The sequence below is a fragment of the Topomyia yanbarensis genome, chromosome 1, assembly GCF_030247195.1.
Source record: "Topomyia yanbarensis strain Yona2022 chromosome 1, ASM3024719v1, whole genome shotgun sequence".
NCBI classification, from domain to species: domain Eukaryota; kingdom Metazoa; phylum Arthropoda; class Insecta; order Diptera; family Culicidae; genus Topomyia; species Topomyia yanbarensis.
Genome location: NC_080670.1, coordinates 168,946,520 through 168,973,766, shown reverse-complemented (window position 1 = coordinate 168,973,766; position 27,247 = coordinate 168,946,520). Strand labels below are relative to the sequence as shown.

Here is a 27,247-nt window from a genome sequence, read left to right as displayed (position 1 = left end):
GAGACAGAAATGGCCATTTTTCATCCCACCTGAACGAACTCACAGGAAAAATCGCACATCGCTGGTAAGAGTAGAAAACACATTTAAAAATCGCTTTTAGCATTTGTTCGGAAACAACAACCAAATCGCATATGTTACGTTATGCTGTTTCGAAGTCCTCTGGGAGGAAAAAGTTTATCGATTTGTTGTTTGCCTATTTTTTTGTTTTCGATTGCTAGCAATACTAGATGTCATTCGCGGAAATTGCTATTAGCTTTGGTTGTTTGGAAAATTGACCATTGTCGTCGTTATGAAACGGCAGACTATCGAATTCCCCGGCATTGACGGGAAACGGGTGTAACCGTTTCTATTCCGAACTGCGCCCTGCTGAGCGACCAGACTATCATTCCATTAAAAATAACTCTCGGCACAAATAAATACGAATGTACAACATGCAGAAGCTGTACGAGGTGGAAAAAAACTCATCGGAACAGCTCCTGCCGCCAGTTACGGATGCTGCAGCAGTGCTATTAAGATGTCTGTCGAAGATTACAAACATGTCGTAGTAGGTTGTTTTTTTTCTCTCCCGTCCCTATCCTTGCATGCATGATTGTATACCTAACCTCAAACCCATTCCGCATGGCTACCAGTGTTTCGTCTCTAGCCGGCCAATCTAGTACCTAACTACCGACTAGCAGTTGGTGACAAATCGTTCCTTCCTCTTCTTGTTGTTGCGAACGGTGGCGCGGCAGTCAGTGCAGCAACAGCAGCACCATTCCCAAGGACAGAGGTTGCCTTGTTGCGTAAATCCGCATCAAAAACCATAATTATAAATAACACTATTATCGTTGAATTTAATCAGGATGAACACATTGTCGAAAAACCGACTCTGCGGTCGGGGTTGGAGTGGTGCACATTCAGTCGGAGACCGAGCCATTTTTTTTCAATTCGAGCCGCCCCCTGTAGGCTGTAGGTACGTGTTTCCGTGCGCACACGCTTTCCTTGTGTCGTGTGTGTTTGCTCTCCCCAAAAGCTATATTTCATGATTGGCTCGGGGAGATATATTCTGTCCGTTTCTGCGGGCGGCACTCCACACCACTGCTATAAGTCGTACGTGACAGGCCAGGGTTAGCGCTGCAGGGGAGCATGTACCCGGGGACTGGTTTAAGATGGTTTAGGTTTCGGAATTCTGAAAACTTGAAGGTAAATAATTGTTCGCAGAGGTATAGTCTTCTTCATGGGATGGTACTTTGCTGGTAAGTCTAGAATTGACACAGCGTTGAGTGATGATGGTGGCCGGAGTTGGACACATACGTCAGTTTTCCAAGTAATTTATTATTAAGAAATTCAAACACAAGGCTAACGTCAGTGCTAACCAAGAACGCCCAACGGGAACGCATGATGGCAACAAAAGCTCTACAGCTGATGAATTTGTACAACAAAGCCGCTTACAGTGAATTCCCAACGTACGACTTAGTCCAGTCAGGAGAAGTGTGTACCTTCAGAACCGGGCGTTTGGTCGCCCAAAGGACACGTAAATCCCGCTCACGTCAGTCAGTCCCGCATTAGGTTGTAGAATAGAAATGGTTGGAAACTTGTTGAAAAGCCCGCGTACAGTTCAGAATGCCGCATTTTATCTCCGGTTCTTCGAAAGCCGAGTCGTGTCGAGCTTTATAATAGTAGAAAGCGTCGGTCGGTGGTCGGGGTTGACGATTCTACTGTCGCACTTGTGCACCATTAGGGAAAACCAGGATTCAGTCTGACGGGAAAGTAGCATATCAAATGCACCCTCTCGTAGTTGCTCGCTCGCTCGCTCGACAGTTGCTGGCTGGAGCCCTTAAATGCAATCCGTCTGTCGCTCGTTGGTCGTCGTATAGTCGAAGCCTTTTGTGGCAGACGAATGCCAGCTCTGAGCTGCGAACCTCAGGCGGCGCATCCGAGGAGTAAGTGCACGGTGGCAAGTGCACGTCAAGACGAACTACTTGATATGCAGTGACGATAGTGGTTGCCTGTCTCCGAGGAAAAAGCAGTCACCGAATGTTATGCAAAGTGTAGTGGCGGTGGGTTATTTTTTTATCCGCCGTGACAAGTAAAACTCAGTTAGTTGGTTCAATGTGTTGAGTTGGGATGGGCTGGGGGGGAGGGGACAGGGAAGGTATCCAAACGATTGTTGCCCGCTTCTACAAAAGTGCCGACCAAGCAATGCGAATGCAGAGAGGTTACGTTCAGTCAAATGTTGGTTACTCGAAAATTGGGCAGATTTTGTAAAGCGTCAGCATGTTTGGAAATTTTGAGTGCTCTAGGATCACACCATGGAGATATCGTTTTAAGCGAATGTGAATTTTGCTGGCGATATGCTGCAGAACTGCATATTCCACGATGGTTATTGCGGAATAGGACGGGATTATATGGAAGCAATGGCGACGGAGTACATGAACATTACTTGCACATGTGAAATCGAAAAAAATGGTACAATCGTTTATGGTCTTTGTGAAAAACAGAGGTTCCACTAATTTTATAGAATAAAGTAAAAGATAAAAAAGTATATCCTCAAACATGAAGACAAAAATCATTCTTCGATCGGAAAATATTATCCGTGATTATCTAAAGAAGATGCAGCCTTTATTTTTCGTCACAGCAAAACTTGCATTGCCGGCAACCCTGCTCAGAAACTTACAACTTCCGGAATCGTTGGAAGTTCGTTTTTTGACAATTTAATAAACAATTACAGTTGTCATTCAATCCGCCCGAACAGAAAGTAATATCGAAATTGATCGTAGAAACGTTGAATTTACAACAGTTTTATTTGTTAACAACAACCTTTGTTGTAACATCAATATACGTATGATGCAGACCTTCATGCCTCCAAAATCTACAACGGAAAAACTATGTAAATCGATGTTTTTGATTTTAGAATGTATGGGAAAAGATCAACATTTTCATTGTTACATCCCTTAACGACCCCCCTTTTTCCATGTAAAAATCGGGTTTACAATGAAATTGGATGTAGAAACAACAAATGTGATTATATTTCGATTGTAAATTTTCCAGAATAACATTGTTTTTCGTTGTAATGTAACAATAAAAAATGCTGTAATACTGTTGTGCATTTCTATTCGGGCGGGCAATACACATTATTTTCGACTTCATTGTTGATTTATTGACAAACGCGCCAATTTAAGGCGCCGCTTCAAAATGCCTGAAAGGTGCGTTTCCAATGAAACGAATAACATACATATCGCACGTTTTATTGGAAACGCTCCTTTCGGACCGAGTGAATCAATAAAAAATGATTGTAATCTTCTTGTTAAGTCAAACTATTTACTGGAACTACAAATAAAATTGATACACTCTATAGCAAATTGATTTCAAATGAGTATTGAAATCTGAGAAGGTGAAGATAAACACAATTTAGTTATTTGAAAGCAATTTAGTTTATTGTGATTAGCAACGCGAATAACTGATCTGATAGGTACTATTTATTTATTTAAAGGCTATAACCTCATAGGTCATTTGACTTGGGAGAATGAAAAAAATAATTGTACAAATACGCAAATAGTTATTCTAATGATATTGTTTTGTTATACGGGTTTTGTTCCGGTGTGTTGTTCCTGGAGAAGCGGTGTAATCGAATCCGTCACAGCTAGTCGAGAAGTTTTGCGTTCTTGAGAATGGCCACTTCTTCTCGGGAGGGGGTCGTTGGCGAAGATCTCTCTGATGGAGAGCGGTAGCTTATAGTGCTGCCGGAGGTCACCGAACAGCTCACTGGGATATGCTCCAGCGTGGTTCAGGTTCCGCAAAGCGCATATTGATGGGGAGACAAGCGATTCGGCGTGGGCCTGGGAGACCTTGGTGTATCCAATACTTAGCTGTGACAGTACTCGTTGTTCTCTCTTGTCGATCCGATCTGTCCAGCGGTCGGGTGAGCATTTGATGCGCTGAAGGTGTCCGGCACTGCCGCACCTATGACATGCGAAGACTTCGGTAATCCCTGACTTCAGTTGGCCCCAGATATCTGTGGCCGGGACAAGTGGGATAAGACGTTAGCGGGCTTGTCTGTCCTGGCTGCCAGGTGATGCTGCAGTGACCGGGAACCCAACACATTATTTGGCCTCGATAACCTGGATGAAAGGCTGGCAGGATTTACTCGACTCAAGGGCCTTCCTTTTGATATTATTTAGCCTTGGGCTCACAGTCGGCGCTCTGTCGAAAGACTTGCGTCCAGATTGGATCCGTGGTCGAACTCGGTGCAGTCCGGTCGCGAACTCGGTGCAGACGGGCGATTGGTGGCAGGTCCACGTGCTTGTGTATTCCCTATGGATCTCGCTAACTGTCTGTAATAGGAAGCAGTCCTCTCCGGCTGTCCGCTACAAAACTCTCCGTGCTCTACTAGTAGTTGAGAGATAAATGGCGATGTAATAGATGAAGACAAGAAGCATGAGAAGAGTAGAGAGGAAAATCAAAGCTCAAAGGTAGAACCATTTCATAGACCAAGTGAGGCTCCGAGATAGAGCAGAAGAAAGAGGAATGACGAAAGCACAACGAGCCCCACGAAGTAATACCTTGATTAGGCACAAAAGTGAGTCGTGAGAGTGAGAAGAATGACAGACAAAGCGGAACAATTGAAATAAATGAGTGCAAAACCTTGTGTAATGCTCGTAGTGCATTTCCGAAAGCACTTCGTCGCTGTTGTGTTATCTTATGACAAGCGCCATTTAGCACATTTCGAGAAAAACGATGTTAGAAGTTTGGAATTGAATATTTTGAAATTTATAAAGGGTAGAAAGAATTCAGCGAAGGCAATTGATGCTTCAATCTTTCATGTAATAATCTCTCAAATATTACGAAGATTGGTTGACTATATTGCGAGTTTTTCCTAAAAATGTGAACAAAAGTCGCGCTCACTACAACTGCGGACGAGACGGGAATGTCACACACTAAAACATGGCTTAAGGTCCATTGCAGCGGGCCGTGATTCGGAACATGATATTCATTGTACGGATCAGATATGTGCGGACCAAAATACTACACGATCGCGTGTATCATCGCGGAGGGTTTCAACGTTTGTACGGTAACATGTTCGATCGAATGAGCGTTAATAGGTCGCGTATGCTAGCGTGTATTTAACTTCGTGTGTATAAATTCGATTTTATAACCTTCGCACATTCACGTGTGTTTTTGGATGATCGCAAGCGAACCGTGAATCTGATACTTAATGTACGGTTCGGATGCTGGAAGAGAGTGAGTTCTTCGATATCACTAGAGTTCCCGGTCATGTCACCATGGAACGTGTTGTCTAGTGGATATGATCGTCAAAATTGGTGCAACCGAAGACATAGACCTAGGCTGCTAGGGCCGAGAGTAGGCACTTCCGGACGTAACCGATTCATGACCGCGCGATCACGGAAGTTTGTAGGTTCACCATTAAGACCGTGTTTGTAAATGTATAAGTGCTAAAACGTTCACTTAGTCATCGGGGCGTTATCCTGGTTGTTAGATCGCGTGCGTGGATGATCGCGAAGGATTCAAGCGGTTGTATGTTGTCGTGTTTGTCGCGTGTGCTAGTGTGTATGCATCGGAATCTGATGCGCAATTTTTAGTTTATGGTTCAGATTCGAGAGGAGAGTAAGTTTCCTCATATCACTAGAGTTCCTGGTCATGTCGCCATGGAACGTATCGTCTAGTGAATATGAGCGTCATTTTTTATTGGTCCAACTGAAGGCATGACGCTAGGCTGCTAAGACCGAGGGTAGAGATTTCCGGACATTATCCCGCGCACATTGGCATTTGTAGCTTTTCGTTTGAGACATCGTTTATATATTTTTATTAGTGCGAAAACATTCACTTAATAATCGGCATGTTTTCAAGTTTGCAAGACAGCGGAGTTTGGTGTGCGTGGATGACCGCGAAGGTCTTGTATGTTAACATGCTGAATGCTAGAATTTTTTGATTGGCCTAACTGAAGGCATGAGTCTAGGCTGCTAAGACCGAGGGTAGGCACTTTCGAACGTGGCCGATTCATCATCGTGCGAACGGTGGGCTAATTCTTGAGACTACGTTTGTAAATTTTTAAGTGCTAAAACATTCACTTAATTACCGGGGTGTTTAATGTTGACGAGATAGAGGACATAGTATGTGTTGATGCATTTGCATGTACGCGCAAGGTTTGTGTTATCGCGAAGGCCATGAGCGCTTGTACGTTTTGAATGGAAGACATTGTGAGTGTATACAATATTGGATAAAACGTTTGCATCAAATACCGATCTTTATTAAAAAGCGTCAGTAAACTTAATAGTTCTTGAATCGAAACGAAGTTAGCACTCACAATCGAAGGTTTAGGTCTTAGGAGACTTCTATATCGCTATATTGGCAATAAATTCTTTAACGGAGCGGAACATTAAGCAAGGGAATCAGATAAAGATTTACCATTTCACTTCAAATCCAAGGTACCGGAACATGCTTTTTCAGAAAAAAAGTAACCTAACTATAGGACATATTAAAATTCAACGTCAAATCTCAAATCCTTGGAACTTGGACATAGCTGAAAGCCTGGATATTTTCAAATATTCCTCTCCTTCCTTACTAAACTCAGAGCAAGGCCGGCGGAACATCTTTTTCCCGAGTGGGTAGTAAGATTCGGAGTGTTTTTTCCCGTACTGACGAAAGTTTAGCTATGGCGTGTGTAAGAGAAAATTAAAATTCCCTGATAATATCTGGTGGCTATTTGGAAACACCTTTTGTTAACAAGGCTGTATGTCTGACGGCTCAGCGGAAATGTGTTGATTGAATACAGATACTACAAATGTTCCACAGAGTACCAAGTACCAATTACTCCATTCTTTTAAATTTCGTTGTATTAATTTTCCGTTCCCTGCTATAAAACCTTCCTTTCGCGGGTACTGAAGCCCGTATGATAGTATTGACTAATGGGAAGGTAGCTGAGGTCGTTTTGAATATTTCTCCGATGGCAAAAATAATGCCTATACTAATTATATCTCATACAACCGGCCCCTGGATGGTCTACTTTCGGACCAAAGACAAGCCATTTAACATCATCGATATATCGCGTAATCTAACTAAACAACACTCGACCGTGTACGAAAAAGTATTTTGTCTACGTACCCGCTCGGGAAGTAGAGATTGATGGTGTTGTCTCCGAGAAGGGCCATCAGCTTCATTTCAAGTTTTTCGCCGGATTTATTTTTCTAAAATTTGTTCTTTTGAACCGGGATTATCTATTTGTTCGCCATTTTGTACTGCGGGGCATGGACTGCCGTCGTTGCAAACAACGAGCCCATTGTAGAAATAAAGCACGGTGTGAAAAATGACACTTGTTAAATCCGAATCATTCTGATAACCGATTTATCTTACTGTGTAATATTCGCGACAATTTCAATATGATCATCTTGAATACAGTGGAAATGAAACGAATGCATACTAGCGTGACCAAGCACGTTAGATTTGTCGTTGTACTCTACCTCATTAGTGTGCTCATTGATCGAAAGAGCAACGCGTCCACTGTATCCGAAACAATCGAACCAAAATAAGAAATTTCTCTAGTGTAAGTGTTCAACGTTTTGACTGGCTGGTTTCTCTACACTGCGATTAAAGGTCAGACGAAACGAATATCCGGCGCTAACAATCGTGGACGGTTTCCCATTCCGTTGTTGTCAGAGAATGCTCAGAATTATATGCGAAAAGGTCCTATGAGGACTTTTTGAACGTCGGATCGCCCAAATTTTTTCGAACATTCGCGACCTTAGAAACGCAAATAAAAAACTTGATGAAAACTGAAAAACGTGGTTATTGGCACCGGTTCGTCAACGGATTACCGAGAGAAAAAATATTTCGTCTGGCAGCTGGGCCCTACGTTGTGTACTCGGTTTGGCTTTTGATCGGAATACATGGAACTAAGAATCCTTTATCGGCGACAACAGCATTCTACGTAGATTCACATTCAAATTATAGACGGTTCGCGATCAAAATATTAAAATGTGAATACACGTATATTTGTTCTTCAAATACACAAACTTATCTGACAGCAAAGATACTCTCGCTAAGCTTTCTCCCACAAAACTTATGGTTTTATTCGACCATGTCCACATAGTTACAGTCCCGTTTCGATCGATGAAGCATGGAAAGCATTTCTTATTTTCCTGGAGAAAATATGGGCGTTCCCAGATTCTTTATGTTCAAATCGTTCCTGATTGCCTGATACAAATATTAGTTTGAGTTCTTTCGCATTGTTCTATTCCGGGTAGTGAGAAAAGCGGCACTTAGGTTAGAATGGTAATGAGAAGGCGGACACTTAGGTATTAGAAGGTAATATTTCTGAAAGATCGCACAGCTTTAACGAATTTTTTAGTATTTATTGTCAGAGGACGCTCGAAAATTGACAAATTTCGTGGGATAACCTTGGTTAAAAAGGAAGGATGAAGGTCGTGACTTCCTTCAAGTGTCAATCATTATACGTTAAATGCGCATTGGGGTGGTGGAGAGTGTTATCTGCGCTTGCGATGACAGCTATCGCGACATTAAACATGTTGTCGGGTCGTTCGCCTAGTGTTCTACACACCAAAAAAAATTTGAATTTTACCGTTGAGGTATTTCCAAACTTGCCACAATTTAACAAACCGTGATTCACGAAATGACGAAATATAACCGTGTTTTGTTTACTTTTACATGAAAGATGTACTTTCCATGCGCAGTGCCATAAAATTACACTCCTCCACATTTAAAAAGAAAGTCATATGTGGAGTAAAATTACGTGACTCGCAAAATTCAACAGCATGTAAAATTAAAATTAAACGTAAAGCTAGGATCCAAGGAGGCAGTCGACGATCTGGTTCATGATGTCCTGATAGTGATCTTCCGTTTGCTACAAAGCTTCAAGCATAATTTCTTTTTCTCCCTGTTATTTTTGTCCGTCCTCTCCTCGCTTTCTCTGCTACTGATGTTGGAATCACCAATCTTTTGCATTCCTTATAAAAAGTCTACTGATTGTCTAGTTATTGTTTTTCCTTTTTCCAATTTTTAATCAAATGATTGTTCATGTTAAAACATTACAAATTGTATATATTGTCCTTAAAATATTTCTAACTGCATCCCATAGTCTGAATAAAATTGCATTAATATTATGTCTTGTTTTAAGATGTAGATATGTCAAAATGTATTCCCATGAGTATAAATATAAAAAATAATTCCAAATTTCAAACAAATCCTAATTATTATCCCATATTCTAAAAAAAATTGTGATGCAAAGAAATTTGTATCTGAATAAAAATATGCAATTGTTTTACATCGAGGATTTCCAACGCAAGAATTTTGTGCGCAAGACACATACGTGGTTAATCTTAGGTTTTGGCTTTCGAGTGGGTAATTCCCCCTCGGTAATTTTCGAGTGGGTAGTACTACTCATACTACCCACGCATTCCACCGGCCTTGACTGAGAGCAAGGCAACGAATATTCATGGCTGATCAAAATATTATTTATATGTATTTATATGTAAAGTTCAGCTTCACGCATCTAGGTACCTACTGACCACAGCCTACCCGTTTTTTGATGAAAGACTGTAGCAAATCAGTTATTTTCTATAGACTGCTACAAACACTGAACAAAATGGCAAGTAGTGGTCGAAATACCGGTATCTGTTGTTAAATAGTGAAGTGCAAATTTCACTACAAATAAACACACCTAGAAAAAATCGTGTAAATTTATGTCTCCTGACCCTGACAAATACGAGCATCAGAAATGACATAGTTTTATGTGCGATTGTAATTTTACATGACGTTGAATTTCGTAAATCGCGTAATTTTACTACACATATGGCTTTTGATTTAAATATTTACAAGTGTAATTTTATAGAATTGCGCATGTAAAGTACATCTTTCATGTAGAATTGCACGTCATAGCTCGTCATTTCGTAAATTACGGTTTGTTAAATTGTGTCCAGTAAACGTCAAATGTCAACGATAAAATTCATATTTTTTGAGGTGAACATAGTGGAATTAAATGATAGAAAACTTGTGTAAAGCGCCACTTGCATTCCACTAACGCCTCCGTTCGCGTGAAGATCATTAAAAAGTCCTATGTGCCCTATCGGTCTCCTCGATGCACCACTATCAAGCCGTTATGCAATAACCATCTTAAAGCAATTGCCTGTCAGAGGTTCATTAAAACTGATGCAAGAAATATGCTTGATGATGTCTGCAATACCGTCAAACCCATCAACCTAGGGGAGGGACTATGAAAAACTGGGGGATTGCCAAGGCAATTGAATTTTTTTGACTGACATTTCTTTTTTTATTTAGCCTTTCTGTTCCCGTTAAAAAAGTAATGGGACCGAATTATTTCGTGAGAAAAAAAACAGAACATACTGCACTGGTTGAGGTTTGGTATTTCACGAGGAAAACAAACCAAACTAGTTTGCTTTCACTTTGCATCTGTGGTTGTAAATGAGCTGAACAAATAAGACATTATATTGCATCAACAGTTACTTGGATCTGGTGTGAATCTGGAGCGTTTTTTTTATTACATCATATCTAACAGAAACGTGAAACGGAGAAAATCGCGTGCAAATATTTTCTTGCGACTTTTAAATTTATTTAACAATTAAGGCACACAGAAGGCTATTAATTCAATATTAATTCGTCAAAAGAGCGAAAGTGTTTTTTGTAAACAAACTTGTTTCGCTCATTAGTCTGCTGCAGAGTGGAATTTCATGAAAAATATGCGTTAATGTAAATTTTTACCCTTCGTAGAAGTAATTTCAATTGTTTTCTGCTTTGAAATTATAGTAAATTAAGAGAAACTATCAAAATAAAAGTTTGTTTACAAATCTTAGTCGGCCTTTTGCAAATTTAGTATGGAATTGTACTATTACCTCTGCATTTACTCATTGAAGGATCGTATAAGCGTATTACATGTTTTCGCGAAGATAATAGGGAGATAATAGACCTTTCTTGTCAGACCTAACCCCTATTTTTCTTAATTTTTATCGAAAGAGTTCCTATTTTTAAGGACATTTCTGTTGAAAAAGGATTTTTTAAACTTTTCCTGATTTTTTTATGATTTTTTAAAAATTGCAGAATGCAAGAATGTTGAATATTTTTTTCACCAATGCAAGAATGGTGGGACATGAAATATAAGTTTCGGCAGCACTGTTTTGCATTTTCCGAATAGTTTTCTCGGTAACACTGCAAATGAAGTGGTGTATCACGGTATAACATTCATTAGTGAATCTAAACAAGTCGAGTGAATCTTAAACTATCAAATTGGCTTTCTGAGGTTCTCTGATTTATTTTGAATATTTTGCGGGCGATTTATCGGTTCCCATGATTCAGAGACATGTGGATCAGAAACCATTCCCTGGTCAAACCACTCGAAATTTGATTCGGAATCCTGAATGGACACAACATGGGATCCAGTTTAAATGCAACAACCGATTCCGAAACGGAGTCAGAATCAGTTGTTGCATTGGAACTGGAATCCATATTGCATCCATTCAGAATTCCGATCGGTTCCGGAATAGATTTTGTTTTTCCTCCACAAATGCGTGTCAAGCGGAGATATTCCGGCAAATGCATTGCCTAAGTCACGATCTGTAACATTTCCAGACCGGGTGCAGCATGTCACCATGGCATTGAGAAAAATTGATGTGTCGCGCGCGGTAAAAACGTCTCTGCAAATAGAACAATGAGATTTGAGCAACATCCACAAACAATAATACCCGTTCACAGCTCGGATATCACTGCATTGTTAGATTGCCCATAAAGATAACTTTTGATCATATTCACAATATACGCAACCGACACAATGCAAAATAAGGATTGAACTGATTGAAGATACAACAAAAAAATCCGAGTTTGGAATGATCGCGAACATCACCATTTACTCCACCGTCAGTTCAGCTAACTAAACCCATCAACAGTTTTTACAAAGTTTCTTCGTTATAGCATTAGAATCAATCCATCATTCGACAACAAATTGTATGTAAAATCTTAATCGCTCGGCTTCGAAATAAAGATAGGATGTCTCAAAACAGAATTCCGCGTGCTAATTAGTCTGTCGTTTTTACATTTTCCGGACTATCAGAGCATAAATACGATTCGATAATATTTTCCAGAAACCCGTTTCCTAGAAACAAAGGCCTATGTGTTATCGTTTGTGTAGTTTACCCTATTTAACCAGTCCGCACGCAAAGAAAGCAGAAGAGAAGAGTACTCTATACTACTGATCATTGTAGTCTGGTGTGATCGACTCGTTGCTATAAAATCGGAGTTACTATTTGTGGTAATGCACCTAAGCATTCACAAGATCTAGTTTAACTAAATTAGAATAAATGTTTAAATAAATAATATAATAATTGGTTAAGACTTTAAAAAATATTTATAAATACATAGCCAATTTAGATAAACACTCCACTACGATAAGTAGGATTAACGGTCAATTTGAAAATTATAGAACACAATTTGTATACACACAATAAGATTATTTTTGGAATACTGGAATCAGGTAGGACGAATAATCCAATAATATTCTAGTCCAACCGAGTAGCACCTCTCCTATACTGACTGACCCACGCCGTTTCATCCAATCAGGATCCAGTTGGTATTCGCTACGAAATCACGACGCTTTGGCAAGGACTAGTTCCAAGGCAAGGGAATAGCAGAAACCAGAAATCAGACTGACCGCGTGTCACCCATTTCAAGCGTCCAGACGGCCAACACAAACGAGCGCAAATCTAGACGCACTCAACCCGTCAGGCCACCGAAACCATACCGCCCTTTTGACGAGTGTTGGCGAGCACCCGAGAAACTAGCCTTCTATCATAGATTGGGTAGAAATCGATCATCCCCACCCGACGTCGTCCTAGCAAATCCCACCTACAGTAGATACCGTCACCGCCGGCCGGCCATTCGTACACACACACTAAGACATTGTAGGTATAAATATAAGTTGTTTGATAATTAAAATTGAAGTGCCTTGTGTTTCTGGTTGGTGTCCCTGAGCCGACCTTGAGAGTACAGACCCTCAAGCTCGAGCTAGCCATGATAAAAGAGGCGTTTGATGCCCACCCCAGACGGTCCCCGTGGCTTAATCAGGGACTAGGGGTTTAGTCAAGGTCCTTCTGACTACGAAGTAACATATGTTATACCAATCCCCAGAAAAAATCAAATCCCAGACCGAAACTCTACAAACCTAGAAAACTATTCCTTTGAATACATCAGTTTCTAGAAAACGAATTCCTCTAAAAGATAACAAATCACTAAGAATAAGCCACGCAAGATTAGCAAATCAACTCGTAAAAAATATAGCATAGAACTCGTTACAAGTTTAATTCCAATCTTTCTAGGGTATACATTCGCCTATTTTCAATGCGAAACTCTTGAAACATTTTTATCAGTAGATAACTTGGGTGTGAAATTATTCGACTACAAAAGCTTCATCCTTAAAATTGTCTCAAACTATAAATGAAAATTCGATTCCCTTACATTAAGCTCATAAGCATAGTGTACATAACTCTATTTCTTTCTCTCCTATAAGAAATCTGTGGACAGTGCAAATATACGAAGCGAAACTAACAATAGTGCAACTACTGCGGAAGATACTAATATTAGATCGAACGATTTTAAATCAATCTATGTCAATGTGGATTCTTTTTCTTATAAATTGGAAAGTTAAAGTGTTCGATTGACTTCATCCATAGATTTTACAATGTATTTTTTGAAGTATTTTAAGGAAATGTTTGATATACAAATTATCTCTAACAAAGAATTTTAAACCTATCAATGAAACTCTCATTTCAATGTATCAACAGATCACGACTTGGGATCCTTTGATACTGATAAAGATTGCAATGCGTAAGTCATCATAATACGCGTATCTATCGGTAATAGTGAAGTGAAGATATGTAAGGATTGAAGCATTAGAAAATATATTTTTAGGCATACTTGTTTAATTTTTGATAATTTATTTTCCTAAAAGAGTAACTTTTGGAGCACCTACCCTACTTAATTCGTACATCTCTCATCTAGGACGAGTATAGCACATTTGCTACGATAACGGCAGTACTGGATAGAGTTGAACTAGGGATTCATGCTACATGCCCATATGTAAGCAATGGATAAAATACAATCCAACGGCATGAAAAAATTTGAACATGAAACGTGTTCAGATTATCCGTCCGGTGACGTGTTCTTTATCTTAGGAGAAAAATGAATCATTGAATGAATCGTATGTAATGGGTATAGCCGAATTAAGGCAGCTGAAACTGTAACCACCGAAAGCAAATGTTTTAGTGTGCTGTCCAGAAGTATTGGGGCAGAGTTTCCTTCTCGAAATGTGAGCTGCAACTGTTCAGCGAATTGCGTGACCGACTGTCACCACACCATTCACGACGATACTGCCTTGATTCGCATAAAGGTCCCACTTGCTAAGGGTTTCCTATGCAGGGGGGACTGTTATGCGTATCACGGCAGGATACTGTCGGTATAATCTGGGCTGGTGCAATGTGCAGCGAAAACATCAAATCATATTGAAAAATGTAAACAAATGCACATGTAACTTCGACTCCTGTGTTGCGTTTACCCTTGGTTCATCCATGTCGTGGGTTATGGCTGGACAGGTAAAAAGAAAATAGAATCATGAAAAAATTGCAAGTTAATATTTTATTTTAAATTAGCATGGGTCGCAATTTCATACAAATGTGATGCGTATTTTCATTAACAAAAACAGAAGGTTGTCGAAACAAATTCGCTATTCGTTTTAATAACAATTTAAATTTACGCTAGATACTCACTCTTTGTTCAACCTAATCCGGCCTATTTCACACATCTGGCATTGAATTTCGTAGTTGCACTACGGGGTACTACTTAGCATCGTGGAAGATGCCCCATACCACTTGATTATTCGTTTTTTACTGCAAGCCCGTTAAAATTTTTTGACATATTTACCAGATCAAACAATTTAGAATAGATTAACTCCTAATTTAACTGGTACCAACATATAACTCTAGAAAGCACCGGCAATTTTTAGCAAAAGATTTTTTTGACAGCGGATGGAACGCAGCTAAATTTTATTTTTGTTTTTTTCCTTCCACTTTCTGAGAGTTCATTCAAGACACGGTGTAGTATTAGAAGGTGCAAACATTTCGCTACGTGTGATTGCGGTTGTCAGTTTTTCAAGACCAACAGGAGGTGAGCGAAACGGAGAACAAAAACACGTAGTGGCCTGCTTCATTATGATTGGTTAGTGGTGCAGGTTTGTTCCACTACCAGGAGAAATTGGAAGTACTTCGGAGTAAACTGGGAGAAAATCGTTCCGGTATTTTCTTCTTCTCTTTTTTCTTCTGGTAGCAATCTTGAGTAAAAAGGAGCAAGTTTTTTTTGCTACGGAGCAACTAGGAGCAGGAATCGTCTACTGGAACAAACCTCTTGTTTGCTCGAAAAAAGTGACAGCCGACGCAGAAAAAAAAATGTGGACACCTGTACATCTCGCTCTGGAATTGCTTTATTTTATATTCCCCACGTGAAATTCATCCAAATGGTGTAATAGTATGGGGAAATAAGGTAAGATGAGGCATGAGAATATTGGGTGAAATGGGCAGTTCAGAGCTTTTTTGATTTTTTCAATAGTTAGAGGCTCCAAATCATCGCGGCAATGAGCAGAATTGATTCGAGGATGAAAAATAAAGTATTTGAGCATATAAAATTTTTTGACGAGAAAGGTCTATTGATAACTATTATTTTATTACATTTTGCCGACCACTTTTGCTGTTACGCTTTTTTACATATGTGGTCTTGGCAACACCGTTTGCAGATGGCACATTTTACTGTGACGTTTTGAGAGACGGGCTTGTAGTATATATTTCATGTGCTGTATTGCAACCGAGAGGTTTGGCATTGGAAAAAGATGCTAACTACAGTCATCTTGGAAAAACATCACAACGCAAAACATCACATCTCCAAAATATTAGCAAAACTTTGGTATACTATATATGTGTTATTATTTCTGGACGATAACGAGTCAATGTTTGGCTTTTATTTGGCATAATTAGCTCAGTTTGTTTACCTTTGACGATACGATATGATATGACGTTTTGAATAATCGGTATAGAAATATGCTATGCTGAAAATGTGAGACAAATTTTGACGCATGATACGTATGAACATGCAATGTACACTTGCAAAACTAAATATAAAAAGTTGGCTGTATAACAAACGAAATTCGTGTGATAGATAGAGAATAAGCTCATATAGGACAATGAACCTATTTTAACCTTAGACCATGTGAGTCGACTAATGTTTAAGATACTCTTTTCAAAGGTAAACGAGATTGCTATTTGGATGTATACTAAAATTTTCAGCATGTTTATCATAAATCAAAAATGAACATCAAATTGTTCCGTCATTTTCAACCCAAGCAAATTCTAAATTTCTGCATTTTCGGAAAGTCTCAGTGACCCCACTTCCAAACCTCACACAGTGCATTCACACAAGAAAGTATAAAGAACCATTATTCCGATCCACTTTTCACCATCTGTGCCGCGTGATCCGATTAAAAACCTGCTCTCGCTTGAAACTTTTTAATCTCATAAATGTAATAGGATAAATCCCCGGCGCGAAGTGTGGATGAGTGTAGGCGGGGTACAGTACGCATTTTCCATCGTGCGGAAAGGATACCAGCAACCAGCAGGATTTAATTAACATTTTATAACCACTAAAACACTTGACGAGTTCGTGCTCGCTTCTGCTTGCCCGTCGCACATGCATAAATTTATATGTGTACCTACACTCCTATACGCTTCACGTCAATTAATAATGGTGCTGTTTATGGCACGACCCAAGCGCGCGCTGGGCTCGGCTGTCGCGAATCTCAATGATGGTTTATTTTTAGCCAACATTTGTCAATCGCCGTCATCGTCACTTGGGCTTCGACAGGTCGGCCGGCCCGGCCGGTGACAGAACGGTACAGGAAGCGGATAGAAAGCAGCGCGCTGCTCAGGTCATAAAGATGTCAATTAAAGCATGAAGATTGGTTTCCGCGGAGTGAGGAGCTATCGAGATGGGAATTCGATGCAGAAAAAAAGCCGACATCGTTATGGACGCCATGTCACAAATAGCACCGTGCGTCGCAGGCTGTTCGTCGATCGTGTTGTGGTTGCACGTCGCAATCAGTTTGATTAATTTAAATTCTGTCCGGTTGCAGTATTGATGGCGTAATTCTTGATTAGAATGTCGTATGAATATGACACCCTGTGCCACTAGACGACGTTTTGCGGGGTGACTAATTGAGCCGGTTTCTATATGTCGCAACGCATTCATCTGGTTTTTAATGGATATGGTCCTCGTATCTCCCTGTTAAACTGCTGCTTGATCCGTGGAGAAATGTACGCAAAGCTCCGTAGAAATCGATATTTATGACTACACAGCCAATAAATAAAATCACTAATCCTCGATGACAGCCAGTCGAAGGCAAAAGTTTCACACATTGAAGGGTGCTGGTGTTGAGTTCAGGCTGCTGTCGACTTGATTGCCTTGCCACGTTCGGTAGTTGTTGGTAACGATGACGTAAATTATTCTCTTTGCCTCGAACGAATCCTACTAGAAGAATTTTCGGTACCAATCCGTTGAAATATGAAACTACGCAACTCGGAGGCTAGCAGTGGTAACCATATATAGGGTGAGTTCGATAACAGTTGGACCCATGCCAGTGATGGTTGAATTTTTATTTATTTTTGAATTTTTGATAATTATTTCTCCCATTTTCTTCCAACTATTTTAAAATCTATCCTTTCAATTTAGCGCAACAACTGCCTCTAAAAGATGATTCAAATCAAGTTCCATTTAGATTTTATTCTATGGAGTTTGAAATTCGATAAGTTAGGGACATGACACTCAATTTGGGATAAACAATATTAAATCTTGAAAAGCTTTAAGAACCGTTTTGTGCCGAAACATTTCGTTGAAGCAGATGGTGTATTAAGCTCTAATTTTACCATAGTTACACACTACTTGCCAAATCAGACATTTATCGGTGTTTTCTTTGTATCTTTTAATGCTAAAAGAAATTAGCAAAACATAGTCTTTTTGTTGTTTAAGCAGTTATTTCGAAAATTGTCCGATGCAAAGTATGTGAGAGAAACTGTATAAATAAAAACATAATTGAGACAAAGCGGTTTTAGGCGCCACCTGACCTTTTTTGAAAATAAAAAATCCTAACTCAAGAACGACTAAAGATAGTGAATTTGTTTCTTGCATAGGGTTAGTTTAATTTGCATTTAGAAATCCCAAGCTGTAGGAACTGCCCTAACATTAAGATTATTAAAACATCGATCAAAACATACGAAAAATCTTTTTGAAGACATTATATTTTTTTTGTTGTTTTGCTCGCTTTGAGACCATAAATGAATTGTACAATGATGTGTTGACAGTTGGCTAGTATATGGCTCGTGTAAAATATTCTTGTACTTACTCCTAATCATTCATTAGCAGGAGTTTTACCTGAAAAGAGAAGATTAAAAAAATTGATTAGTTGTATTAGATTAGACTATTGATTGTGTGAAATTTACGCTGAAGTCACACCGTTGTTAAATGATAAACGATGGTCAAGTCGATAAAACTAGAAAAATGATTCACGAAAAATGGAATTTTTTTATCAAGCTGTTTTCTATGTCGTGTCATTAGACTGTTCAAATTCGATTAACAACACTTATGACATAGCTTAGACAGCATGGCAATTTTAAAGATTGAACTATCTCCGAAATAAACGAATTTACCTCTCGTGTGCGAAGTGTTGCTATAAACCGTGAGTTCTGTAATCCGTTAAATGGTTTAACACTTTATTACAGAATATAAACATCTTGATGGTCCGTAGGTTCGGTGCACCTTAAATTAAACGATGTAGGAAATACTTTTAGCATAGCTTTTGGCATTGCGTAAAAATGCTATTAGCCCCAGTCAACAGAAAGGTATTAGATAAAATATATTATCGAACGGAATATCGACCAGCATGTAGGCTAGGGCGCCCACCATAAAAAAACGAATTTTTGAAAACATCGAACAAGACTAGCTACCGGACCAACGTGTTTGAAGTTTGTATGGAATTTTTCGACAATTTATATGTAAACTATGGAAAACCTCACTAGCTCGCATTCTCACCGCTAGGTGGCACTGTATTGATCAGTTCATCATTAGAGGTGCACATGAGTAAGATGATTTTATTGCCTACAACTTTTTCGAAGACTGCAAATCAATCCAACTTCCTTGGGAAAAATTATTGAACTTTGAAGGAAGTGATATCTGAGTTCAGTCTGTTAAAGGAGGTGATGTCTGAGTTAGTAACATAGGCCTTCACAGCAGAACGACAGGGTCCTGGGTGCACGTACTGTAAGGCAGGGTACGATCAATGTCACCAATGCTGATAATAATGTGCTCTTTCTGGGACGTTATCATATCCCAGGGCTGGCGTAAGGGTTTATGCATTGGGTCGGGGTCCCAAGGGTTGCAGGTTCGAACCCTGCTTTTGGGGAAGTTTTTTTTCACAGAATTGTTTTCGCTTAACTCACCATTTTCATCTGTTGTTCCCCGTTGGATACCACCAAAAAGTATTAAATTAAATGGTATGGCACTTAAGTCAAAAACAAAAAAAAAGTTATTTGTCTAAATTATTGTTCCAAATCTGACAAAGACAACTAATGTAAACACGAGGGGCGAAAACCAGAGAGTTCACCAAAAGTGCCAGAACACCACGCTATGGTCCTGTCAGTCCCATTCAGATTTAGTCGCAGTTGTTCTCAAATGTAAAGTGGATAAAAAATTTAAATAACTAATTTGAGTTGCACGATATGCAAATTTCAAATGACTTCAAATTCAAATTAAGAGCGAAAATCTCACTTGCTTGTAGAGTTTGGGTGCAGTAACAGATGTCTCCACAAAGATATGTCAGAGTCGCGCTTCCTGAGCCATGAGAGCATAATATTCTGTCGTGATGAATATGAAGTTCCCTTCAGTTTTTCTGCAAGAGAGTGCTTAGAGCGTCTTCCAAGGGAATACGTCAGATCCCAGATACTGTTTGTACATGGGGCCTGGTAATAGATCGTGTTGACTCTTGCCAAAAGAGGCACATTTTTCAGTATTCCTAATGCAAGAGTCATCCCAAAGATTCTCTGCGTACTTGTCACACTGGGTCTTTGCCAGATGAAATTCTCGATCACTGCAACTGCAATCCTCGTACCTCAGTAGGAACTCGAATCGGTGGACACACCGTCGATCTCAACTTTGTGGGCGGGCATGTAGACGTCCTATATAAAATAGTTGTCGCTAGTAATTCCTTTCGCTTGCTTTAGATAGAATATCACAATGCTGAGCTTATCTGAGGGAACTTTCAAGATATCTATCATTTCTGTTCAGTTCTTTCGAAATCATAAGAATACTCAGAATTATCTTTAATCCGAAAGAAGAGCAAGTATAGTCCAACTCAGTTCAATGTGTATGATGTTCAATTGGAAGTTGGACTCTTCGATGACGAACCTTCGTTCGAGATCAATTTTAGCTGGGTCTTTTTGGAAGAGTTCATTTAAACATAGACCTGGATCCCCGTGCAAAGTGAGAACTTCAAGAGTGCGAAGGAAAATAATATACGAAATGGAAAGAGGAGTCAGGAGATAGAGCAGTAATGGGGTCAGCTATCTTGTCTCGATGTATGGTTGAATGCTACCAGTGTGAAAAGACTGTGCGTGACTTCCACATGGACGGCACAGGTGGTCAGACAGGTGAACAGGCAGATCCAGCGTTTAACCGAAGACTCCATATCAAGAAGACTGGCAACTCTGTCCAGAATCCGGAATAGTAACAGCAACGCCACTTGCGGGTAAAGGTGGTACTTTCCATAGTGATGCACACACACATATCCATTTTTACATAAAGCTTCCTCCCTTCTTCCAATAGAGGCGCTGTAACCTCTGTCGCTTCTGGTTTGTATGGGGGAAGGAAAGAGATATCAGTCTTCTTAATAGTAGTCTTCGGTTTAACTGAGCTCCTTTCTACTTTCACCAGCAACGGTCTGAACAATCAATACCAGTATACGTGAATAGTCCACTAAACAAGAACAAACGGGTCACAGGCAACGGCGCCATTATTGGAACTTCGGAGTCGCCTTTTTCACTTTGCACCACTCACAACTTGCTTCATGACTCTCGACAGCGCCGGTGGTTTAGTGGTAAGCGTGACCGCCACTCATTCCAGTTGGCCTGGGTTCAATTCCAGCCGAGGTCGTTGAGATTTTTCTAAGGTGAAAAATCTGTGGTCACGTCTTCCTTCGGAAGGGAAGTAAAGCCGTTGGTCCCCGGTCCATGATTTGATGGATCGATATCTAGTCTAGACAGTGGAGTCACCTCTCTGGCGTATTCAAACTTCTTCTTTATGCTTACTAACAAATATCCTCCTCCCGTGATACTTATGGAGTGCGCAGTAGTATATACGGCCTCTGGCCAAAGCAAGCATCGGACTAACAATTCCTTCTCTCTTCTTCCGCGATCTACGTTCAGGCCTGGCCGATGCCGGTATTGATCAATAAACATTTTAGGATTACCAGGAGTTGCACATTGAAAGATGCTTCGCTACTCCCAAGCATAATTATCTATTTATTCCCTGTGCAACTTCAGCTAGTCCAGATCGATAACGGAGTAGCGGCCAGGAGTGGTCGCACAAGCTCAAGCTCAAGTTCACAACTTGCTTCACGACTCTCCTTAGTTGGAAGATTCTGTATAACTGACGAACCTCGTTCACTACCGTTTGGGAATTACCGTGACGAAAGACACGATGGAATGCGGCTCTAACGTCGTCACCGGATGTTTTCTTGGGAGAATCACCGGGAACCTGGCATCGAGCGGCGCAGCTCCAATTCTTTCGCCGGCGGGTAACACTCCGCACTCATCGACTTCTGGTGTCAACTGATGAATTAGATAATTCTGCTTGCCCTTTCGAAACTGTAATCATTTCATCCGGGTACTGCTGCAATTGAGCCATTCACACGAGCGTGTTCTTCGCCTTCTTCAGTTCCACTTGACTAAAATGGAGCAATTCCGGCGTCTCTCCTCGTCATCTACGCCTACAATTGTCCACGAAACGGTGTACGTACGCAACCTGGACCTAGCAGTCGTCGCCACTTCCAGAATCTAGAAAAATCTTCCACAACCTCCAGCTTCTTGATCAGAAAGCAGGGTCTCAGTTCCTCCTCAGGTGCCTTTGAAGGTTTCGGTTGCATCGTCGGCAAGCCGAAGAAATTCCGAACGACACGTTGGTGACCTCCGGGAGTGGATTCTTACCCCACTTTGTTGCAGCATCTGCAGGGTTTAGCTTGCTGGAGACTCAGCGCCATTCTGAGAGGGAGGTCTGTCGGTGTCAATATCTGCCCTACTCGACACGACACACTACGCTACGACACGACACGCTACGTACGACGATGATCGTCGCGTAACTAGGCCAAAACTTTTGCAGAATTACTCCACAGAAAACGCTGCTTCACCTTAACGCTGTGAGTCTACTGAACGTACTACATCAAACTGTTGCATGTAGTTCTAGGCGAGGAATCCCAGCACTTCGCTTTGCTCTCCGTGTCCATTACTCTGAAGTACGCTATGGCGGGTAAAGTGACTTCACTTGCATCGTGTAATTGAAGCTGATCGTACAACTGTAGGTCCGCTTCTTTGAAGTAGCACCGTGGGATCCACAAGTCTCTGATTGTAGGGAACAGACCGGTCCACCTGACCCAGCGATCGAATATCTCTTCTGTTACCTTCCCTGTACGAGAGACGTGCTCAACAAGCCCAGCGGATCTAATACGAATGGGTCTGTTCACTTTGATTCTTCATTTGAAGGGCAAACTGTCTATCCTTTCAGCTGGTACTCCGCTATCTGCTTCTTCTTTTATCATCTTGGGCTCCAGACCATTTTTTTTACAATGGAGAAGACGTTTACGTCCTAGCCCAGTACACGTGCTATTGGTAGGTGTCCAAGCTACCTCACGGGGTGTGCTGGGGGCGTGTCGGGCTCGAATGGTGACGCAGCCATTAATACCGACTAAACTCCATTGGGCTCCGCCATCGTCCCCCAGGAACTACCTCTCGGTATTACTTCTGGGGCGATGGCTGTACTTGATGTACTCATTCACTCTCACTCACGCGTTCATACGTCCTGTATGAGGCTTACTTTGCCTTGATTCACTCTCAAACACTCCACATGAGGCTGACTTTTGTGCTCACCTTTTTCGTTCCTTGCAAGGCTGACTTGTGTGCTCACCTTACTCATTCCTTGCTAGGTTTACTTTTGTGCTCGCGTCACCCATACCATGTGAGGCTGACTTGGGTGCTCACCCTATCACCTGGTTCACTCTCGATCGTGTCACTCTATTATACCTCTGTCACTCTCCCTGGCATCCCATGTGGGACATTTTTCTTAGGCCCCACTTCTGACATACCAGCGAGGCTGACTTGTGTGCTCACCTTTTTCATTCCTTGCTATGTTTACTTTTGTGCTAGCCTCTACCATACCATGTGAGGCTGACTTTTGTGCTCACCCTTTCACTCCTCTGCCACGCCACGAGGCATCGATAGCTGAGTCCAACCATACTACGCTACGACCCTCCCATCTTGGCATGAGGCAGTCCACTTATACGCCTATACACTCGCTCTTCTACCTTGCTTCGGGGTGGCTGGGTTTACCCCTTACGCGGTTGACAGTCGCTGCGCCAAACCTGCCTCAGCATGGACAGACCATTCACTCCTTTTTTGCGCTCGGCCTTTTTCGCTCCAACTAACCAATCACTAGTTAGTCGTGCCCGTCGTCTGTTGTTCGGTTCGCCAAATTACCTGTAGCCTACAGGCAATCTGGGTGGTAGCAGCCGAGACTGCGTTCCACTTCTCCACCGATTGACACATCCGCTGAATAAGGGTATCATTGCTCTTCTTTCGACATCGAACCGAGGACATACGAACAGTATGTGTTCGGCAGTTTCGTCTACATCTGGGCAGTCCGGGCAGGCTGGGACCTCCGCGTGCCCGAACCTGTGAAGGTACGGACGGAAACAGCCATGGCCTGACAGGAATTGTGTCAGGTGGAAGTGAACTTCCCCATGGGTTCTTCCCACCCAGCTCGATATGTTAGGTATCAGCCGGTGGGTCCACCTACCTTTCGAGGAGTTATCTCACTCAAGCTGCCATCTGGCGACCGAGGTCACCCTGGTGCGCTCGCGGGCTCCTCTATTTCCACGTAGCTCGAAACACTCCTCATCTTCCCGAATGACCAGCCCGACTGGCATCATGCTCGCTATCACGCAGGATGCATAGTGTGATACCGTGCGGTAGGCAGATATCACTCCAGTTTCTGTAGGTAACTGGTCACTCTCAGTGCTCTTGACCATGACGGGCCGCCGTACCTGAGGATAGATACGGCAACGCCTACCAGTAACCTACCTCTACTGGCGCACACCTTTGAGCTGCTGGACATCATCCTCGATAGTGCCGCAACAGCACCTTGGAACCCCTTGAATACCATATTGTAGCAAACTGGACGTCATCGTACCGCCACAATAGACTTCGAACTGGTCATCTACTCGTTTCGTCGTCTGCTTCATGATGGTATTAGTCAGGTTGTCCTCGTCGGATTGCAGAACTATCGAGGGCTTCATCCCCACATTTTCCATTGAGAAATATTCCATCACTTGCAGTGGCGCAGAGAGGCTGACATTGTTCACGCCTATCAACAGACGGGGAACAGCATTTGCTAGCTCCTCTAATCGTATTTCGAACTTGTTTCGAATGCGATTCGAAACTGGTAATGTTCCCTGTCCACTTCAGGTACAAAGGTGGCTGCTCTCGTTCAGCGATAGATCCGAGCCGTCACTGCATCTAGAAAGGCGAAAGTTTCGATCCTTGGGTAGGCCGACTATTCGCGCTAACGCGATTGGAATGCAGTGGAGCGTTAAGGAAGCACAGTTCGCTTGCAGAGCACGCTGATACTCGGGACCCTGTTTTCTTGGGGCGCGCACACACGTTTCGATTGAAAAATTGAACGACGGAATCGTAGCCGTTGACGCTATCGTTCCAAATTGTTTCAAAATTTGTTGGAGTGTTCGGATTTTGATGGTTTGGTGTTATTAATAATTGGATCGCAAAGTTGCTTATCTTCACGTGCTTGGGAGGCACTTGGGGTTCGATATTACCTCTTATGTTGGCTACCTCTTGTTGTATCGAAGCCGATTTGAAGAACGCGCCGGTGTACTGTTGCTGTTCCTGCTTAGAAAGCCTCCAATTTTACTGTTGAATTCAACGGTGGCTTGTAGAAACCAAACCCATGGTGATGTTGTCTTCCTTGCTGCACTGATGTGTCTTTAACTAGCTTTCCTAAAATTGGCATATTGATGTAGGCTTTGGCTTTTTGGTACGGATTGCTTGGTTCCAAGTCCCTTCGCGATGCGTGGAATCCGATATCCGGAGAGCTTGCTGTCAAATCTACCAATTTACCCATCGGCAGAAGACCATAGACGCCTTCACCTTGATCAGTACATTGCTTTACCCTATCTAGGCTCGTCCGTCTACTAACCCTGCTTCGGTTGCTAACAATCTCGTCCATTTCGTTCAGCTCCTCTTCCGCATATTTTTCAGCGAGATGACGTTTCACGATCCGAGCTTTTCCAACATTTCATTTTCAACGACAAATGTGCTGCCTTAGTGCTGGATTCAGTTCTTCTGAACACTCAGCGGCATATAGTAGGCGCAGACACACACGGTCGATCGGTAACCGATGCAGTCACTTCCGCACATGACATATGCCACAATCCATTGTATTGGTCGCACTGAACACAATCGTCACTTTACTCCGGAAGTTCGCAGCAAACGCAACTGGAAAAATGGTTCTTCTCCGGGATTTTAGAATCAGTAGAATTAACCATCCGATCCATATTCAACTCCATCGAAAATGTGTCCAAAATTCTTTAAGTTTTGCTCCGGGAACAAAGGAGGCTCTTAGCCGATTCTTTTTAGCTATTCACAAACTCTGTGTGAGACAGGGATCTGCGAATATGCGAGTGGCTCATGCTATAAAATTGACTTTATGGACGCAACACTATCATCCAAGAAAATACGGTCACACAGTTATAAAATCGAATTTATGCACGTGAAGATACACTTGATATACAAACACAATACACTTGATATACAAACATAATCGCTCGAGCCCTTCGCGTTGATACATGCGATCATGACGTCCCAGTGCTCGCACATATCTGAACCGTACAATGAATATCACATTCAGAGTCCTGGGCCGCTGCAATTGCCCTTAAGCAGTGTTTTAGTGGGCAACATTTCCCGTCGCGTCTGCAATTGAGGCAAGTGATTCTGACAGGTTGCCCTTCCAAGACCCTAGCTCTACAGATCCAGTAGGACGATATTTAGACTATTTTTTTAATTTAATCACCATAAGTTAAATTATTCGTCCATACTAAATTATTTTGATTTGTGGAGGAAAGGGGGTATAAAATGTGAAAATCTAAAAATCCTCCTTGCCACCGCAATAATGCATTGTTTGGATTTTAATGATAACACAAGAGTAGTAAAAAGATCCTTAAAATTATTTTGTTTTGTTTACATACGGACACACAGTTATAAAATCGAATTTATACACGCGAAGATATACTTGACATACAAACACCCTCGTGATCGAACGCGTCAGTGCACAATCGTTCGAGCCCTTCACGATGATACACGCGATGAAGTCCCAATGCTCGCACATATCTGAACCGTACAATGAATATCACATTCAGAGTCCTGGGCCGCTGCAATTAGCCTTAAGCAGTGTTTTAGTGGGAAACATTTCCCGTCGCGTCTGCAATTGAAGCAAGTAATTCTGACAGGTTGCCCTTCCAAGGCCCTAGCTCTACAGATCCAGTTAGACGACACTCGATATTTAGTCGAATTTTTTAATTTAATCACCATAAGGTAAATTATTCGTCCATGCTAAATTATTTTGATTTGTGGGAGGAAAGGGGGTGTAAACCCCCTATGAAAATCATCTAAAAATCCTCCTTGGCAACGTCTTTGTGCCACCGCGATAATGCATTGTTTAGATTTCAATGATAACACAAGAGTAGTAAAAAGATCCTTAAAATTATTTTGTTATTCACGCATTGCACATCGTTGAGCCGCTGTCAAATCAATTGTTAGTAAAAAAGTCTCTTTTTGGGTTTGCATCACATGTATTCACTTGTTTA

General features: G+C 41.4%; 1 protein-coding gene across 3 annotated transcripts in view; it reads right to left on the bottom strand.

Moving 5' to 3' along the window:
- LOC131680625 (GATA zinc finger domain-containing protein 10-like) overlaps positions 1-27,247 on the bottom strand; it is a 450,427-nt gene that overhangs the window by 65,264 nt on the left and 357,916 nt on the right. Inside the window, exon 1 of one of the 3 annotated variants that reach the window (XM_058961355.1) lies at positions 18,455-18,483. The exons of the other annotated variants lie outside the window; for them this stretch is intronic. The gene's annotated coding sequence lies outside the window, so the exon portion shown is untranslated. Of the gene's footprint in view, positions 1-18,454; positions 18,484-27,247 lie in introns of those variants that run through there. 3 annotated transcript variants of the gene reach the window in all.